Source organism: Ambystoma mexicanum, chromosome 4q (genome assembly GCF_040938575.1).
Source record: "Ambystoma mexicanum isolate Mex_15411 chromosome 4q, UKY_AmexF1_1, whole genome shotgun sequence".
Taxonomy (NCBI): domain Eukaryota; kingdom Metazoa; phylum Chordata; class Amphibia; order Caudata; family Ambystomatidae; genus Ambystoma; species Ambystoma mexicanum.
Genome location: NC_090928.1, coordinates 848,220,900 through 848,242,614, shown reverse-complemented (window position 1 = coordinate 848,242,614; position 21,715 = coordinate 848,220,900).

Genomic DNA, 21,715 nt, shown 5'->3' with positions numbered 1-21,715 from the left:
TCTGTTTGACATTTCTAACAGCGTTATTCTGAATTTGCTGATATTTAGCCATGCACTGGTTGCTCCTAGCATGAGTGCATTCCCGTAATCCAAAAGCGAAAGTATGGTTGCTATTACTTTTAAGAGTCTTAGTTAGTAAGAGCAGTTTTTACTCACACATGGAGCCTGGGCTTCGGCCCTCATAGAGGCTTTGAACATTATACCCAAAGTCTTAACCTTGCCCACAACCTATATAGGGATCTCTTTGAAGAAGAAGGACTCATATTAGTCGCCCTTAACTCCACCACCAGCTGGTTATCATCAGTGTAGTTAGTGTACTTAGTAAAGTAGGTGTTGATGTTCTCAAGGACTTCACAGAGAAACCGCAAGTATAAATTAAAGAGTAGTGGTCATAAACTCGCTCCTTGAGGCACGCAGCAGAAGATGTCTGTTTCGTAGGAGAATTTATCGCCCCAGTGTACCTTGGACTTCGTATCTGTTAAGAATGATGCTAACCAGCTGATTACCTCCTTTGAGCAGTTAGCTACCTTTTCTAATGCCCGTTGGATCAGTTCATGGTCAAGGAGATCAATGCTGCGCTTAAGACAAGGAGGCTGAGAAGTCCAGTATTTCCATTATCTATAATACTCAGCATGTGTACGCTTGTGTACGAGCGCGATAGAAATAAAATATCAATCAATCAATCAAGCATGGGTGTCTGTAAATCCAGCATGGCGGTTTCTGTTCTGTGTGCTGCACAGAAGCCAGTCTGTTGATGGTGAAGGATCTCATTTGCCTCAACGTAGGACTGCAACTGAGCAGTGGCTACCTTGTCCATCACCTTAAGGATGAAATTACAATTGGTAATTGACCCAAGATTGCCTGGATCTCTTGGGTCTAAATTAGGCTTCTTCGCCAAGGGTGTGATAGTTACCATCTTAATGCTCGGTAGCACATCTTTGTCACAGAAGAAGGAATTAACTATATTCGTGAGCAGTGGAGTGAAAATATCTGCATTTTCGAGAGTTATTTTGGGGAGCAGTTTTCACCACTCTCAAAGCTGAGTCGAAAAGTGAAGAGTAAAGCAAGCAATATTGCTTTTACTCTCCTCTACTAGCCTCTGCTTTGAGAGATATAAAATGCTGCCTGTAAATTACGCTTTATAGGAAAAATGTTGTAATGGACTCCAACTGAATCCTGTTGCTATTTACCAGGTGCAAATGCAAGGCAGATTTCAATGCAATTCATTGGTTTTGATCCTGCATGTAAATCTCATGCAGGCGTAAAACTGCATGATCTTCCAAGACGGAGGAAAAAAGCAAAGTGGAGATGCAAACTCCATCTTGATGTCCTTCTACGCCTTGGGCTCAGATGCCCTTTGTGGCTAAGATGTTGGAGTGGACCATTGTTGCTCAAGTTCAAGACACCTTTGAGATTGGTAACATCCTGGGTAGATCACAATCCAGCATAAGGCTGGAACGCAGCACTGAATGAGTTCTAGTATCTTAGATATCAGATGGATGAAGGCCAGACCACTTCACTAGCGCTGCTGGATTTATCTGGAGAATTTGTTACAGCGGACCACCCCAACCTGCTTGATAGACTGAAGGAAACTTGTATCTCTGTACCAGTACTTTAATGGCTGGTCTCTTTCTTGAACAATAGATATTCTGCTATCACTTTGACCCTTCTTCAGTCATCAGTTCATCAATTCTCATCCCTTTGCCCACTGCTTTTTAATATTTATATTCATCTTCTTATGCAGATTTGGGATTGGTTAATATAAATATGTGGGGTTACCCAGCTTCTTTTTCATTACAATTTTAAAATCATGTCCTTTGACCATTAATAAAGGGATGCATGATAATCTACGTAAAATTAACCCCTCAGAGTCTGAAATGGCAGCAGTTGGCTGGGAACTGAATCTTTGGCGGTGGAACCAATGTCCATCTTCAGTACAGGAAATAAGAAACCTGGGAGTAAATATTTGATTAAACACTTTCCTTGAAACCCTAAGTGGGTAGGATCAGTCACACGCTCTGAGTTTTCGACCTCCACTCTCTGAAACATATCTTTCCTTTTCTGGATTGAACCAGCTGGACTTCTGCCAGGTTCTGTCCCAGTTGGATTAAACCAGTGCTTTATATTGGTGCGACTGCTCTATGCTTGAATGCAACAGTGATGCAGAATTCAGTTCATATTACACCCGTTCTTCAACATCTTCACTGGTTACCAATATCATTAAGATTTCAAATCACATTGTATGATCCAAAAAGCGAGAAATGGAGAAACACCTTTGTACATTCAGAATAATATAGTAAATTATAAACCTTTTGCCATTCTACAGTCAATATCTGGCCTGTATCCTCAACTGTAAAATAAAGCTGGGGTAGTACTGATCAACCCTCAAGATGACTACGTTTATCCGCAGCTCCACTGGAAGCACAAAACAATTTTTCTTGGATCGTGGATCTTAGGTGCATTTCCGAAAAGGGCCCGTTCCCGAACACTACTTGAATTGTTGACAATGATGCGTCACCCGCTGGGAAATTGCCTGCAGCCTGGTCCCCAGTCAGCTGCTCCTCAAGCGTGCCTTGGTTTGATTGTGGCACCCCTGACCTCTTCTTTGAGGCTCCTATCTACTCTCCTGTCTGCCGCCTCACTACTAAACCCATCAAGTCCTCTGGTGCCTGCATAGTGACTATGAACCCCTGCTTCACTGCAGCATACTCAGACTTTTCTCATAAAGACCCTCTGTTTACACGTGTGATGCTTAAGCCAGCCAGACCTCTTGGGCTGTTAGGTAATGACCTTTCATTATTTTACAAGCATTGTGCATTTTCCTTTGGTCTGTTCATGGACTTGTTCATGAAGTGCCTCATTCATCATTGGTCCTTTATAGAGCCTGAGTTATGCACAGAGCTGTGTCTGTATTGGACAGCCTACTCCAAGCCTTATGTGGAGCTCTGTGGCCAAGCTGATGTCCTATTGATGTGTGTATTTGTGGTCATTTCCAGATGCTGTCTTCCCCATTGAGTGGTTGAACCATGGTTGTCCCAGTGTGCGTAGGGGCTTTTGCGGGACGTCTGTCAGATCTATTAGCTTGTATTGTATATTACCCTGTGGGCTAAAGAGGGTGTGGTGTGAATTGTGGACTGTCAAGCACGATACAACACACTTTTTTAGAGGGTTTTGTGGCATTAAGCCATCTATCACCACGATCTGTGTGTTTACTTCTCTTGGCCCAAGACTCCCAAGTTGATATGCAATGATTAAACCAATCTAGAATCCAGGTCAAGTCAGAAATATGTTTGTATACTTGGCATTCCAGGGAATGCTATAAAGGTCAATTGTTTTACTTTTTGTGGAGAATCTTTTAAAGAAGCTTTTGGGTGTTCTTCCATTTTCTTCACAGTTCACTGATAGAGTGCACATCATTCCTTAGTCCCCAAACCTTAGTCTGTAGGTCCTCCTTGCAATATCATAGCGTACCTCTTGTCATATCATGAGAGGATCATGAGAGGGTCATCTCCCTGATTTGCGCTAGGGAGTGTGGTGAGATGCAGTTTGAATCCAGCAGAATTTTCTATAGCCAGACTTCTCCACCTCAGTTCAGTAGTCTTTCACACCCTTCATTGCTGCCAAACAATGCCTTAGAGATATTCATATCCTATATGCAATGCTGTTTCTTGCCAAATTGCATTTGCAGCATAATAGCCAATTGATGTTTTTTCAATTCTCTTATGAGTGACAATCCCTACATTGAGACTAATATTCCACTACCTTCTTCCTGCTCAGGCCACCATTCTCTATGTTATGTTATGTTATGTTATTTTGCATTTATATAGCGCCTTATATACCATTGGTATGGTCTGAAGGCGCTGGTAGGTTGAACGCCCTTGGGAACCGAAGTTCAGGACAGTAGAGAGAGTAGAGAGAGTCAAGGTGCATGTGAGCAACGGGTATGTGTGCAGCTGGTGTGGTATTCATGTAATAGCTGCTTTTTAGCGGTAGGTGTGGTGGTTGCGAGATCAGTATTATGTGATCGTTCTGGCAGGGTTTATCCAGACCGAATGTGGCTGCGTTAGGCCTGAGGAGAACACCTGGCTGGGGGTGTGTAACCAGCAGTGTTTACTTAGAATGATGTGGAGTGAGCGGCGGATGTTGCTATGAGAACAGTTATACCGAATGGTGTCATAGTATCTCTGTGTACTAGTTGAGTGGTGGTGTAAAGAAGAGAGTAAGTGTGGTGGTGAGATATAATGGGTTATATGCTCTTTCAAACGTTCCCTGCATTCCAAACCATACTATGTACGTCATGCACCATGCATTAATCTGTTTTGCTCACTCACCCGCTCTACGCACTCGTCCGTTTAATGTCCTCACACACACTATGCATTCACCCCTCTACGCACTCATCCCTTCCACGCATTCATCCCCTCCACGCACTCATCCCCTCCACACCGAGAGGCTATTGTGCATACTTCTAAATGCACTTTTCACAGAGATGCTATTGGGTACACTTCTAAATGCCCTTTTCACAGAGAGGCTATTGGGCACACTTCTTACTGCACTTTCCACAGAGAGGCTATTGGGCACACTTCTAAATTCAACTTCTAAATGCACTTCTAAATTCAACTTTCACAGAGAGGCTATTGGGCACACTTCTAAATTCAACTTTTCACAGAGTGGCTATTGGGCATACTTTTAAATTCAGCTTCAAATGCACTTCAAATGTAACTTTCAGAGAGAGGCTAGTGGGCACACTTCTAAGTGCACTTTTCACAGAGAGGCTATTGGGCACACTTCTGTATGCATTTTTCACAGAGAGGCTATTGGGTATACTTCTGAATGCACTTTTTACAGAGAGATTATTGAGTACACTTTTAAATTCAGCTTCTAAATGCACTTCAAATTTAATTTTCACAGAGAGGCAATGGGCACACTTCTGAATGCATTTTTCACAGAGAGATTATTGGGTACACTTCTAAATGCACTTTTCACAGAGAGGCTATTGGGCACAGTTCTAAATGCACTTTCCACAGAGAGGCAATTGGGCATACTTCTAAATTCCACTTCTAAATGCACTTCAAAATTCAGCTTCCACCTAGAAGCTATTGGGCACTTCTAGATTCAACTTTTCACAGAGGGGGTATTGGGCACACTTCTAAATGCAACTTTCCATGAGCGGCTACTGGGTACGCTTCTAAATACAATTTTCACAGGAGGCTATTAGAGATTCCATCTAATTGGGGCATATGCTAACAATCACATTCCTGCCTAGATTTGGCGCCGACTAAACTTGAGAAATTCCATTGAAGTGTGGCATATGCTAACAATCACATTTCTGAGATTCCTTCTAAGTGTGGCATATGTTAATGTTAAAGGACATTTGTACCGCACACTATCACCACCAAAGTGGTCCCCTGTTGCTCTGGCGGCTCTGAAAAGGGAAGGAAAGGGGGTGTGTTAGTGGGAATAAGCTGGAAAAGTGCAAGAGAGCAGTGATGTGCTGTTGGCCGCCTCAGCCCAGTGGGTCCGTTGGCTGGGCTTGGGGGTGTTTTACGGTCCGTAGTCGTCGTGTGCTGTTGTGCAAGTCCATGTGTGGGTTTTTTTTTGTTGCATTGTTGTGAAGTTTGTGCGGATTGCTGCATTTTAGGCTTGTGGTTGTGTTCAGTTAGAGTTTGAGAGATGTATGAAGAGGGATGGAATTGTTAGTTGGTTGGTTAGTTGGCATTGCTGTCCATTGCAATTATGGGATTCCATTTAGGTGTGGCACATGCCAACAATCACATTTCTATTCAGATGCGACGCAAGCTAGGGTTCAGAATTCTAAGTGTGGCACATGCTAACAGTCACAACTTCACCTGGTCTTTCTGGCCACTTGCAAAATGTGGACTGATTTTTACTGTTGATATTTTTATTTACATATCCCTTGTATATTGCATCGCTGGTAACCTTGATTCAGGGAATTCGATTCTATGTTGGTCTTTGTCTCTTAAAGATCAAGATAGGTAGCTCTATTTAACAGTGTGTCTGGGCTTGACTGCTGCTTAGAATTACTGCATTTTATTTTCTCTCAAATGTGCACCTGGAGTCTCCCTATCAAACTGCACTTTGATTCTCAGATTTCACTTTGATTCTCAGTTGTGCTCCTCACGTGCACACTGTTTAGTTTTACTTCAAGGTGTGCCTCATCCTAGAGCTTTCAAGCTGTGCTTTCATTCTTTGCAAACATCAAATCATCTTATTTTAAATTTGCATGTTAACTCTTCTTATCATGTTTTAGAATATTTGCTGCCCCGTTCATAAAACAGCGTGGTTTGTTGACTTACGCTGCATGCTCAGTTTGGGAACTACATTTCCCAGTTAATTTGTAGAACGGTCCACGTTATTTTCTGTTCGCAGGTGCGACTGTGCCTGGCGGGACTAAGCTGGTTAGTGCCGGCTTGTGTTCGGTGCGTGGTCATGCTTCCAGCCCTTTTGGACCGTTCTATGTCGGTACTGTAAGTAATATTTGACATTCGCTTCCCGATCTTTAATTTACGATGTCACACATGGATTTAATCTTGGGCATTCAGCGCAACTGTAGAGCCAGGCTCGAGTCTCAACAAAAGGATGACTCATACACGGCCGCTTCATCAGAGGTCTCTCCGTGTGGTTCTTTCCACACGGGTCCCTCACCTTGTTGCCCACACCTAACTACACCTGTTTTAGACCCTACAATTAGCTCTTTAGGTATTCCTTGTTTTGGGTGTAAACGGTTTGAACGTGATGCTTATCGATTCTGCTGAACTCCCATACATACTGCATGCTTTGCATCTGCATGCTTCCACTCCATATATTAATAATGTAGCGCCTAGCACTGTACAGCCAGTTGCTATCGGATCTCATTCTGTTCTTAAACCAAGTGGCTCGTCACTTCAATTTGTTTTACTCACTACCCGCTCCCTCTGCTCTCATGCAGCCGAAATTGAGGATTTTCTTACAGCTACAACCCCGGACTTCATGGCGATCACTGAGTCTTGGCTCAGTGAAGATGCCTCTTAAGCCCTACTTGCCATTCCTCTTAACTATCAAATCTTTAGAGTAGATTGCAAAGATAGTTGTGGTGGCGGAGTAGCCCTATTTTATAGTAAATAACTACACTGTCATCTGGTCCTTCATGAGGCTCCTGATGACTGTGAAAGTATTATAATGAAACTAAAGATATCAGATAATACTTTAATCTCTACTGTTATTATCTATAGACATCCTAGAGCTATGCCACTGTTTGAAGAACAGTTTACCAACCTTCTGAATAAAATCACTAAGTCCAATTCTTCGGTCCTAGTGCTGGGTGACTTTCATTAATGGGCTGATGCCCCTTCTGACATTGTTACTACTTCTTTGTCGGGTGCCCTTGGCGCCATAGGGTTCACACAGTGGGTGCCTGGTCCCACACATGTCACCGGGCACACACTTGATTGGGTTCTTTCCCATCATTTAATGGTTTCTAACCTTGTTATTTCACCCTGCATTTGGTCTGATCACCATTTCCTCACCTTTTGTGTGGATACCCGAGGTCCCCTGGCTAGACTTGACATGAATCCCAGACCAATTATCCGGACTAGGAACTGGAAAAAGGTTTCTTCCAATAAGTTATCATTCAATATGAGTGCATGGCTGGGTGCCATTGATATGTTTTTGAATGCTGATGATCTTGCCTGTCATTTTACTGTGACATTGGAAGAAGTTATTCATTTCTTAGCCCCTGTTAAAAGTCGCTGCGTAAAAAGTGAAACACAAGAAAAATGCTGGTTTAATGACAGCATTCTTCATTTTAAACACCTGAAATGGGCTGCAGAACGCCAGAGGCGCAGCAATCTGACTACTTCTACTTTGACCGCTTATAAACACCAGGTTAAACAATTTAAGGAACCCATTATAAAGGCTATGGCCTATATTTGCCAGAATCTCACAAGCTAAATCTAAATCAAGAGTATTGTTTTCTATTTTAAAAGAATTCAAGAGTAAACCTTGTACCATTTCTGGTCCAGTCAAGGACAGTATCTGGTGTCAAACTATTCATAACACCTTTGTTGATAAGGTGTCCTCTCATAAGATTGTAATCCAGTGTTCTAGGAATCTATCCACCGAGACCAAAGATTCTGCTCTGGTTGTTCCTGATTGTAAATTATCCACCTCTTTTCATCCTCCTTCTTTTTCATGTATCTCTTGCACTGAGGCTATTAGCCGTGAGATTGTTTCTAATATGAAAGCTACTTCATCTCGGGGGGATGCCTGCCCGTCCAATCGTTTTATTGGATGTATTGATGTCCTTTGTCCCTGGGTCACCAAGTTTGTTAATCTGTCATTTGCTGAGGGTCCTGTTCCATTGTTCCTTAGGGAGGTCTGGATCACTACTCTTCTAAAAAAGGATAATCTTGATCCTTTAGTCACAGGAAACTATTGTTCGATAACAAATGTCAATTTCCTCCTTAAGATTCTGGATCAAGTTGCCTATTTGCAATTTCAGCAATTTATTGACCAACATGATATTTAAGGCATCCATCAGTCTGGCTTTCGTGCCGCCCTGGCACAGAGACAGCCATGTTGGATTTTAAGGCTAATCTCTATAAAATCGTTGATCAAGGGCAGCCAGCACTTCTATTGCTATTGGAACTATCCTCCACATTCGATCTTGTGGACCATAGTATCCTGGTGGATAGACTGCAATCTAATGTTGGCTGTTTCAGCTTGGTTTCTCTTCGGATCACCTCATTTCCTGGTCCTCGGAATGCCAGGGTTTTCTCAGGCGAGGCTTGCTCTAGGCCCACTCCCATTACATGTGGCGTCACTCAGGGGTCTTGCATCTCACCTTCCTTGTTTAATGTTTATATCATCCCACTTCTGAGATTGCTAGATGGCCTCGGTGTCCAGTATACAAATTATGCTGATGACACTCAGGTCGTCATGAAATTGACAGGTCGGTATGTACAAAGTCCTGCCGACCTTAACAACATCTATTTTACAATTCATGACTGGATGGCTGCCAACTGTACTGAACTCCTGATCGTGGCTTCCAGCCACAAACTTAAATCCTTACCACAGGAAGAAGTTATCTTTTCAATTCTTGACTCTGTTATTCTGGGAGCCAATAAAGTGAAAACCCTTGGCGTCATTTTGGACGCTCAGTTAACCATGAATCAAAATGTTGCCCTGATTTGAAGCCCTTATGGGTTTGTTAATAAACTTCTGAGTAATATTCGGCCCTTCATGTCATCTGAGAATGCAGCTACTCTAGCCTCTACTCTTGTTAACTCACGCTTGGATTATTCTAATAGTCTCCTGAGTGGCTGCTCTCAGACTAGTCTATCCCTTCTTCAGAAAACTCAAAATGGTGCAGTCCGGACCATAACAACTAACTAAGAGAGACCAATGGAGTTATTTATAGACGTTTGTCCCAAACCCCTTTCAATGCCTTATAGACAATTTTCAACAAAAGGGAACAAACCGTCTTTCTCTTCTACTTGTTCTCCAAACTCTACCGCTATTCCCACACACGGTCCGTGGACCAAATAAAGACCACGTAAAGGGTTTTTAGAATCAAATAAAATACAGTTTTATTAAGGAAAAAACATAGCACATAGTATTCTTAAAAGTCAACATTTCTAAAAAGAATGTAAAACTTAGTGCACTTTGGTTAAAAAAACCACTATAAAATTTCTAAATCAGTTTTAAATAAAATACTGAAAAAAACTTTCACAAACCTGCCTAGGTGTCACCTCTACACCCAAAAGAAAGCTCCTGCCTATACAAATCTAAACGAAGCAGTACAACAAAAATTTAAACTCTGGTGCTGGTCGGTAGCACCTTAAAACAACCCCTGTTCTAGGTTTGTTAATGGTGTGTTGATAATCCACTGTCTGTTAATTGTCTACCCCTTACAGTCGCTACTGGGGTGACCGTAACCACTAGATTGGTCAATGTACAACACCTTATAATTTAAGGTGTTCTTATGCCCGACATGTTTCATTCAAGAAACATATTAGCCAAATTACTTGAAATTCATCAGGGGATCCAAAACAAAAATCCGCTATACACACAAAAGATAAAGAAATTCCAAGACAAGTGATGTTAACTGTTTCAAAGATGAGGTATGTCTCCACGTAGGGATGCTTCCAAGTTACTGAAGGCTTTAATGAAGGACAATCTACAATCTCAGTTTCGCCAAAGCAAATACTGCTGAAGTAATGGTGAAGAAGGGAACATCTCCACTGTGGACGTTTGTACACGTTCCTCTGAAGGAGGAAGGATGTCGAGGCGAGTCCTAGTAGCTCTTTCCAGTTCCAATGAACCCCGGCCCAAAAAAAGACAGCAGACCACTAGTATGTAAGGCTGAATCTAGCTCCTGTGTGTCTACACGCATCACTCGATATCCCAGTTGAAAAAAGGTCGCCTGTGTAGTGAATTTACACTCGCTCCCATCTGTCCTACCGATTCACTCAGTATCAGCCCGGACCATCACAAATCTTTCTAAACTAATGCATATTACTGCCTCCCAACTGTAACTTCACTGGCTTCCAGTAAAGCATAGAGTTACTCATAAACTTCTCACTCTGACTCATAAATGTGTCCTGAACACTGCTCTTAAATATCTCTCAGATCGTCTCACACACTATGTCCCATCCCATCCCCTTAGATCTCAGAAGCAATGCAAACTTATGCTGCCTCGCTTTAGGTTGGCTAAGGCAGGCGGCTGTAGTTTTGATGTAGTTTTGATGTTTTGCGCCCGTCTTGTTGGAATGTCCTTCCGAATTCTCTCAGAGCTGTCACAATGGCCACTGAGTTTCAAAAAAGGTTGATGACTTTTCCCTTCAACCTTCACCTGATTGAGTTCCCTGACTGGTCCCGGTTTCACTGATGTTGTTCTGTAGTGATTTCTGTCTTTCTATTCGTATTTGTTGGTTTGTTTGTTATGTTTTGTGTGTGCCATGAGGCCTGCGGTCGTGAGGCGCAGTTTATAAGAATTCCAATAAATAAATAAGTAAATGTCTCTTGGCATGCCTTGCCATTTTGTTGGGTTTTTGGGCTCTACTGTTCTGTTGGGCTTGATGATGAGTATGATGAGTATGGTGGTAGTGGGGTCTAGGGTTTTACATCAAAGTGGCTAAGCTCTTATTTTCATTATTTTCATTGTTCATTTGCAGTTGTTATCTTTCTCCTTCTTATGTTATGCTGAATGGGGTAGGGTAATTATATGACCTTCACCAGGGGACACTTCTATGGTATTTCTCAGGTGAAATGTCTGTGGTTTAAATAACCCAATAAAGGTTAGGAGGAACGTGCCCTACTTGGATACCATAAATGTGGTAACACTACAGGAGACCCATGGCGTGTCTGGTTCCTGTGAGATCTTTGCAAGGCATTAGGATCCTAACAAATAGCATACTGCCTTTTCTACCGAGTCACAAAATAGTCTTATGCTACTACATCACTCTTTTGATTTCCATTGTACCCACTGGGTGAGGGGGTACTGTGAGATTGTAAGGTGGTGTGTACGAACACCTATTGCACTAATGTTAATGACCCTTATTTTTATCACAATTTGTGTAATTTCTGTCCTCCCTGGTTGACATAAGTATTATTTTGGGAGGTAATTGTATTACTATTTTGGTTGAAGACCTGGACCAAAGTTGTACTGGTTAACATACTTTATCTCAATCTGCTAAAGCAATTTTGCATGTGCTTGATGAGCATGACTTCACAGATTTTGGGAAGGCGCTACATCTCAGTATTAAGGAGTTTACTTAATACGGTATTGTCCATGGCAGTTCTTCCCATACAGAGATCTGTGGCAACTCTTCTTGGCATTGTTGAGAATTGTGTTATCCTCCCTTGTACTTTTTCAGACCATTCTCCCCTGAAGTTTACCTGGTGAGACATATAGCTCCAAACCCCTGTGGACATGCCCTGCATAGACTTTTCTTGAACCAGCTTAAAATATTACAATCTCTGAGAACATTTTGCTCTACTCTGAGACCAATGTGGATTCTATTTCCTCTCTTGACACTCTTTGGGAGCCGTTAATGTCTATATTTGTGGACTTTCCTAATGTACCACATGTGGCTGTCTTAAATCTATTTGCTTTAAATTAACTGTTGCTGAAGCACAATTTCACTCTTTAGAGCAAAAATGCTCTGCTCTGTCCCCTCTGGCCTTAAGGATATTAACAAGAAATGTCAAACCTTCCATTTTTCAGTGGAACATGAAGTAAGGCTACCCACCAAACCATTTCAGTCTTAGCATTATGGTGTAACTGACAGACCTGGGCGATTGCTTACTGTAATGATGGGCCGACACAGATAACGTATGGGGTAGGTATAAATATATTTATTTATGGTAATACTTGGAAATATTGTTAAGGGGGTATTGAATGGGAGTCTTCCTCCATCAGCCACACAGCCGTTCCAGCCCTGCAAAACCCCCACTCTTGCAGGGCTTACGAGACTGCAGTATCGGCATGAGGAGGCCGACCATACACATCCCCTCTTCTTCACAGAGACTCTCCAACAGGATCTCAACAAAAGAAACATGAGCTTATTGAACATAGCCTCAGAGGTAAGGAGGTCTGTGGCAGTTCCTTCCACTCTTGGAACTAGTCGACTATGTAACTGTTGCACCATGTGAGGAAAAGACGCCAGACCCAAGACCCCTTCTTTCATAGGATGACTCTACATCTAAAGTGCTCAGCAAGGAACTTAAACCAGAACTGTTGGAGCGCCCCCTCTTCTCAATCATCACTTGTTCCAAGTTCCACAATCTGTGTCATCAGTCTTAACGGCAAACCTGAATTCCTCCTTTAACCTGATAGGAACTGACCACTTACATGCACCAACCCAAAGGGCCAGGGCCAGGTTGATCCTCACTGTGTCCCCAGTATGTGGTGAAACCTTCTCTCTCACTCCACTCCGATCATACAACTCCTTTTTCCTCAAATGACTTCTCTTGATATTCTCTTTCACACTTCCCAATCTCTCCTCTGACAAGGCAGGCCGGCCGATCCATGGGGGAAAGAGTTTTTTGTTAGCTTTTCTCCCCCTACTGAGCTCGAATGGTGACACGCCAGTGCTGCTGTGTGGGGTGAACCTATGAGCTCTCACAACCTCCCTTACAGAAACTTTCCAATTTCGTCCATTCACCCATGCCCACCTGATTGCTTCCTTCAACACATAGTTAAAGTACTCCACCCATTGGTCTGTGGGTGGTAAATAGCACTGGTTTTGTGTGTTTTGGCATGCATGCAGCAATAGTAATTCCATTCCTTCAATCTGAATTGAGTACCATTATCAGTCACTATCACTCTGGGATAGACCTCTCTACCACTCTTCCTGATGTCAAACCATCTGTCACTAATAGCTCTGCCCATCTAGTCAGCATACCCAACACCACTAAACAGAATGAGTGTACTCATTCACACCAAATGGGACCCAATACATCCATGTCAATGTTGTTCCACAACGGTGTAGGAATATCAGTTACTGCCATAGGACACTTTGCACTCACACACACTTTATTGCTTCTTTTGCAATGGATACAATCCCTGACTGCCCTCTCAATTTGAAGGTCGCATGATGGCCACCAGTAGTCATTGCAAATGTGTTGTTTTGTTTTCACTATACCCTGATGTCCTTCATGACCCAGTTTTACTAGACATTTCCTGATGCCCTCCGGCAGAATGATCTTATTACCTCTCCAATGTAATTTCCAACTAACACTGCACTCATGAATTGGTTTAGTTTCTCATCATACTGCATCTCTCTTTGCCACTCTTCCCGGGAGACCGAAGTGTCATCAATCTCGAAAACCACCTCATTTCCTTTGTCCTCATCTTCTCTTTCAATGTTAGAGGACATCCTCTACCCCTGGTATTTATTTTACAATGCAATCATACTTCTGGAGACGAGACACCCATCTTCTAATCCTGCCTGACACCTTAACCAACCTTTCAATGTGATAATCTCAACTAAGGGTTTATGATCCATCTGAAACTGAAACATTGCGGCCCACATGAAATTTCAGAATTTTTCTACGACCTACTTGACAGCCAAAGCTTCCTTTTCAATGGTGGCATAGTTCTTATCCGCTCCTTTCCAAAAAGTCTTGAGGCAAAGGCTATCAAGTACTGTGAACTGTCATCCAGCTGGGTCATCACAGCCTTCAAACCCATATTGCTGGCATCAGTCATGATGACAGTGACCCTTCCTCTCTTATAATTCTGCAACATGGGGGATTTAGCTAAGGCATCTTTTATGAGTGCAAACTCTTCCTTGCAGGCGTCATTCTGCATGAATCCTCATTTGCTCTTGAGCAGCTCCCTCATATTAACAGTGTGAGTGGCAAAATTGTTAATTAATTTTGAAAAATATTCAGCCATTCCCACAAATGTCTGCAACTGATCTCAGCCGGTCAGTGCAGGCATCCCTTCAATAGCATCTGACAAATTCTTCTTGGGACAAATGCCTTTCCTCGAGATAACATATACGATGTATTCAATTTCACTTCTGTTGACTTTGCACTTCTCTCTACCAAGGGTCATTCATGCCTTCTGCAATTTTTTAAACACTCCCTCAAGTCTCTCGTTGTGTGTTTCCAGATTGTCCGCATAGACCAGTATGTCATCTTGAAAGAAAAGTACTCCCGAATCTCCATTGAATATTCAATACATGATCTTCTGAAAAACAGATGCTGTGGAGATGAGCCCAAAAGGCATCCACTTATACTGACATAGACTCTCAGGTGATATAAAAGCAGTCAAATGTCTAAACTTCTTACATAGTTTCACCTGGTGATAGCCAGAAGTGAGATCTAATGTGGAGAAAAAACCTGCTGGTTCCATGGTGGAGATGATTTCATGGATGTTTGGAAGTGGATATCTTTTGGTAAAATGCATTTGTTCAGTTCTCTCATTTCTACATAAATCTGTATCTTGCCTGAACTTTTCCTCACTACGACTTATGGTGAGACCCACTCTATGGCATCAATGCTTTCAATTATTGCCTGTTCCACCAACTTCTTCAACTCCAATTTGACTTTGTCTCTCATTGTAAGAGTAATGTTGAGCATTCTTTGTGCCACCAGTGTACAGTTATCCGGGTCTGTGGCTCAGTGGACTAATGCATCCACTACAGGAGCCTGTATATGACCTCATGGTCACAGGTTCAAATCCCAGCAGATCCAGTGAGCCCTCCATCCTTATGAGGTCAATAAAATGAGTACCATTAAATTGGCTAATAATAAACATCTGTTATTAGTGCCAAGATGACCCTTTGGGGCTGAACGTGTGCTTTATAAATAGGCCTGTTATGTTAAGTCTGATCTGGTGAACAACCCCTGTCAATATCCAACCTTGTCCTGGAATATCTCTTGTACCACATTGCTTCCTACTGATGAACCTTCCAGTGACAGGACTTCATCCTCTGCATTACGGTCAAGTTTGACCAAGAATTTCTTTTGGTGTGTCCAGTTCACTAGTGGCATAGCTCCTTTCCTTGAAACATAGACTTTTCCAGAGGTATTCCTTCCTTTGAAGCTTAGCGTTGCCTACTAAGTCTAAGGTCACTCCACCATAGTCCCTTGGGCATATGTCAACTTCATTGTATACTCAGGTCCCATGGTCTCCCAGATTTTCTTTGGCATCAATGTGTACTTTGCCCCCGAGTCAATCATCATCATTGTGAAAACTCCATTTACAAGGACAGGTGCCTTCAGGCTATCCACCTCTTCGTCTTCATCCATTACTAAATGGACACTTTCTTAATGCTCTCCCTTGCTGTGCTCACTCCCAATCCAATTTGTGGTTTTCCTAACTTGACAGCATATTACCAAGTGTATTTACCCTTTGCAAATCCTGCAAATGATCCTCAGAGCAGGGCATTCTGGATCATTTGCCCAGTGAGAAGCGATTTCACACCAGAAGTATCACCTCATGTCACCATGACCTCTTCCTTGAGAGTTAAACCTTCCCCTGACTTCAAAGCTCCTTCTTCCTCTATACCAAGGCCTCACACCATATGGGCCACGGGCCAGAGGCAGCTATTCACATCATGGTTTATGGCCCTCCAGGCCATAGGAGTTCAAGAATAAGGTGCAGCCCTTTTCTGGCTAGTTCCTCTGTAAAAATTAAAGAGCAAACAAAGTAACACAGAAGAAGGAGGCTGGGAACTACGTTCTTGTTTATTTTTTACATCTAAAAAAAAAATCAACAAACCAAGTGAAAGAAAAACATATCTTACAAATGTCCAAAATTCAAGGCCTAATTTATTTTTCATGATACACACAGCGAATGGTCATTTGTCAACTTGACTTACATAAAGTGGCAGTGGCTTTTTTCTAACATTTTTAAAATCTCCTAAAGTGCTCAATACTTAAAGGGCTAGCATCTCGAATGCTACATAGATAAAATGTTTTTTTTTTTCAAATTATTTTTTGGGTGTGTCTTGTACATATTACACAGTATGACCGGTGAAATGGAACATAGTATTGGATAAGTGAAACTACTACAATGTCCTTTTTTTCTTTAAAAAGCCTCCCAAATTAAACACAATTACAGTTACACAAAGAGTACATGTTAAGTGTTATTTTGTCAACATCCTTGTATTAACCATAGGCCTTAAGAACTTTCCTCTTTAATGTTTTCATTATGTTCCTATAAACTATTGCAGGGTTTTCTCTGAAAATTAAGAAATCAAACACTATTACAGGGCCTGCGGTAGCAGTCTTGTAGTTATGGTTAAGTTGCCGATAGGAAGAGCACATTTTGGGCATCTTATAACTTGGCCCACCCAGAACGAATCCTCACAAAACCTTACAAATAAAGTATATGGCCCCATCAAATCGATCCAGAAAAGTTTGATGAAGTTTCGTCAATGGGAGGAAATGTTATAGGGGGGTCCCAAAATGTGTGGTTTTTCCCATAGACCCAATGGAAACAAAATTTGCTCACGTCTACAGCCCAAACTGCTGGACGGATTTTCACCAAATTTGTGACAGGAGCGGCGGCTTGGTCCCAAAAGTGTGCTTTTCTAAATTTGGTGTAAAGTATTGTTTCTTTTAAACAACCAAAAAGTAGGTAAATAAATTAGTGATATCTGGGTTTGATACGCAGACTCACTTCCTTGTGGTTCCATGTGTTATTATACCCACAAAAACATCACCATATAAGAATATCACCATATTTTTGCAGGGATATTAAACCATGGGACACCCCCGCAACACCCATAATTTTTTTTAATGGAGCGGGGACACTCCCACAAACCCCGGTCCCAATAACCCCACATATTATGCCGACTGATAATATCACCTATGGCCTTACCCCACGACCATATTTATGGCGATATTATTGGAGGGGATAATATTATCTGATACCCTTCCCGGTTCGGTGTGTGGACTTGCCTCAAATTGGTCTAGAGAGCGAAGTGAGGTGCGCAGACATTGGGCGCACCCACTCATTGGTCAATAAAAAACGTGAGGTGCGTCAGATTTTTGAACATGTCCGCCATGTTGGATTTGCAGACAGCGCTTATTGTCCGCGAACACTGCAGTAAAAACATATTACAAAACAAAAAATTGCACTTGTCAAACTTATGAAACAATCTCTGGGGAGGTGACGGGTGATGAGGATTGGATATGGCCTTAAAAAGCCAAAAAAATGGCATTTTCCTTCCACGAGATCTGTGCACAGTTCGGGGCAGTCCTGTGATGTCCGTGAGCATCTAAGGAGTGATGACCAATGGGGATAAAGTGGCCATGTCCACCAGGGACTGGCTATGCGGTAAAGTTTTTCGAAATTGGGATAGGTTTGAAAGGGGAAAAAATGTGCTTGTACTAATATGGTCTTAGGGTTCTCTCTTCGCCTTCTGCAGGCTGTCATGGAAGGGAGCCCCACCTTCCCTTTCAATGGTGACCATCTTGGAAAAGGATTTTCCTTCCTACAGTGGGATACACAGGTTCAACCTGCGGCATGCATTCTCCGTTCCCCATCTAGAAAATATTATTACCACAGTTTTTACTTGGCCAGGTTGTACAAGGGGTCCTTCCCCCATGCACCTGTGACACACCACAGCTCCATCAGACCTCCATTAGACATCCATGGATTCTCATGCTCCCATCCATCAGGCAGAGAGAGGGAAAAAAAGACACCTGGGAGTCAAAACGTGTCTTTAACAATCAACAAAAAAGAACACACTCAATGCATTTCTGCCCCTATCCTATTTTTATAGATTTTCCAAGATTACGTAATGTGTATGCAAATCTATACAGATACAACTGAGTAGTATCTAAATGAGTATCAATTAACCTTGATGCACTCTAAATATATGGTTACTGAGGCATCACAATTAAGAGACATTGTTCAACAAGGGTTTCTATATGTATATATTGTGAGGTTTAATGTTCAGCGAAGAATGAATGTTACAAGTATTCAAGAACTGTTTACATGTTGACCTGAACACTTGAGGTTAGTAGAGTACCTCATAGTAGAGATACAGTTTTCTCCTTGATGATGAATACTAAGCACTGTCTATGAAGCACTTGTCACTTTAGCTAGTTTTCTATGTTAGTTTTTATGTGTTTTTATATGATTACTATTTATATTAAAATTTGCTTTTGAAACAGAATTACTGATGAAGTCAGGTTGAATTCTCCTAAGACTTCTGTTTTTTAGGTTTGCACTGCCCCCACAGATGTGAGTATCCCACCAATACCCAGCAAATTATGTGTCTATAACCTAACTAGCGAGGTGGCCTCTCTTTTGTTGAAAGTTCATTTACGTCAGGTTTAAAACCACCCCGCTTTTTCTGCTTATACGTGATTTCCCTCCCATTTTTCTACTGTATGTAAATTAGCACCTTGTAAATGGCAGTCTTTGATAAGTCAGGTTAATTAAAGCACAAACATCCCTTTGTTACCATTGGTTAACTTTATCACATGTGTACAACAATTTTATATTAGCATAACTGGCATCCACAGCTTTTCTCTGACGTTCAAAATGAATATGCCTATTCTAGACTTGGCTGGACAGTCATGAAAGTGCTGAACTTCTGCCAAGAACATTCTTCATGCGTCAATTTCTGCACCTTATCTACTTTCGAAGGTTATACTAAGTTTTCTGGTACACAACGCTGTTAGAATATATATATATATATATATATATATATATATATATATATATATATATATATATATATATATATATATATATATATATCATTTTATTGTGCCAAATAATACAGCTGAGCTTTGAAACTAATTTAGATGACCCGCCTTATACACTTTCTCCACAAGAATCCAAGAACATAGATAATGAGTCAGAAGCTTCTGTTAATTGCCTAGCCTAATGTCATTCTTGTCTGATTTCTATGCCAATTCCATTTTTAACCTACAAACATCATATCCTGTTACAAGGTGCTGCCAAAACTGTTTTACTCCCATCATCAATAGTTCTAAATGTTCCAAATTGCTTATTTTGCTACCTTCTTGCTTATCTTTGCATTTGAGTATCAATTTTCAAATACATATGTATCCGGCACTGTTCTATTTCTTATATCAGGGAGCTATAGTCTGCATTTATTTAAGCGTTTTCATTTTGTAGACACATTATTCATAATATATCCCAGTAGCACCTATGGAGTGTGTGTAATATAAATGCACCCTTCATTTTCTGTGCCACCCCAAACCAAGTGTGTGCAGTGATCCCTATTTCTAATGTACTTTTTACTTTTAATAAAGGCAATCTAATCCTGATGTCTACAATGATGGACATGAGACTGAACTATTTGACCAACATACCATTTTATCTCTATATCAGTTGAAGGGAGACGGGTTGGCATCCCATGTACAGGTTTATCCTGTGTTGAATTTAAACTTCAATTGTTTACATATACTGAAGAAGCTGTCAACTGTTCTCTTTTGACCTGTAGGTGACATGGCCAAAAGAACAGTGTTGTCAGCAAAGAACAATGCTGCATACCTATGCTGGATATCTCTCATTTCCAAGCTTAGGGGGATCCAAACAGTTTGTCACCAGTTCTTCTATGAGTTCATTTATATAGATGTTAACTAAAAAATGGGCGAGAACACACCCCTGGTGAATGGCCTTTTTAACGCAAAACAACTTAGTCACCTCTCCCGCTAATCCCCAGCGTACTAGCACCTGATTTTCTGCGTGTAATAGTTGGACTAGCCTCAAAAGATGAAGGTAGCCTTTCCTGTTTGAAATGCCCTGCCAAGACAATCTTCATGGGACCCCATCAGATGCAGTTATTAGATCTACAAACACTGCATGAATCATATTTATTTATTTTATTTATTGTGCATTTGTTAGGCACTTATACAACAAGTAAATTGTGTTTCAAAGTGCCCACAGGGCAACAGGGAGGGAGCTTGGCATTGAAAACAATATATACACCGGAGAATAAAGAAAACCTACCAGGCCTTGTGAGTATTCAGAACGTGCAAGTGCAGAGAGAGAAGAGTGGAAGAGGGAGTGGAAAGTAAGTGCTGGGGTGTCCGAGCTCGTGGGTGAGCAGCAGATGTAAGTGCCCAGTATAGTAAGCCAGTATATAGGCCATTGGCTGCCAAGGCAAGTGTTGTGTGTAGGCAGAGGCTGAGGTGATAGGGTATGGGAGGCCAGGGCCCCAAAGCACACATAAGGACCCTGGTCATTAATCACAGCAACTGTGAGATTAGCAGAGGAGGGACGAAGGGAAGGCAGAGATGAAAAGGAAAGTCTTGAGGAGCTTCCAGAAGATGATGAGGTCGGGCTCAAGATGGAGAGGAAGGTGAAGGCTGTTCCAAAGAAGGGAGCCAGCTGAAGAAAGAGATCAGCCTCTGGCCCTCTGTTTAGCAAAACACTTTACACACAGAGAGTTGGTGCATAAGGAACGTAAAGGTCTAGAGGGGGAGTATTTAGAAAGAACAAGTTGCAGATAGCGTGGTCCCCATCCCCAGAAAGCCTTGTGAATGATACAGAGGGATTTGAATTTAATCTGTGCAGCAACCGGGAGCCAGTGAAGTGTTTTACGGCAGGAGAGAAGTGGTCGTTGGGCTTGAGGCCAAGGATAAATCTTGCTGCCCTATTCTGGATTAGCTGGAGAGGTTGTAGAGAGGAAGAGTGAAGATTCAAGAGAAGGCTATTGCAGTAGTCAAGCCTAGAGATTAGGGCTCGAGTAACATTAAGCTTCTGGGGCAAAGAGAGAAAAAAGGGTGAATTCCTTTGAGAAGGAAGAATTGAACTTGAGAGTTCTTGGCAATGTCCTGAATGTGAGGGACGAAGGAGAGAGAAGAGTCGAAGATGACTCCAAGGTTTGTGGCTTCAGATGAAGGAGAAGGGGAGAGCCGATGTAGGATGGACAGAGTGAGGGGAGGAAGGAAGGAGCAGGGGTCCCAATAGGAAGTATCTCAGTCTTGTTGGCATTGCAGCAGAGATCGTTGGAGGTGCACCAGGACTGGATGGAAGATAGGCTGGCCAGAATAATGGAAGAAGTAAGAGGTTCATTGGGGAGTTTGAAGAAAAGTTGTGTGTCATCTGCGTAGCAATGGAAGTTAGGAGAGAAGGTGTAAATGAGGAGTGCCAGTGTCGTAAGGTAGGTGTTAAAAAGCCACGGGGTGAGGTTGGAGCCCTGGGGGGCACCACAGGAAGAGAAAGAGGTAGGGGAGGAGAAGGTGCCCAGAATAACCTGGGATGGACGGTCAC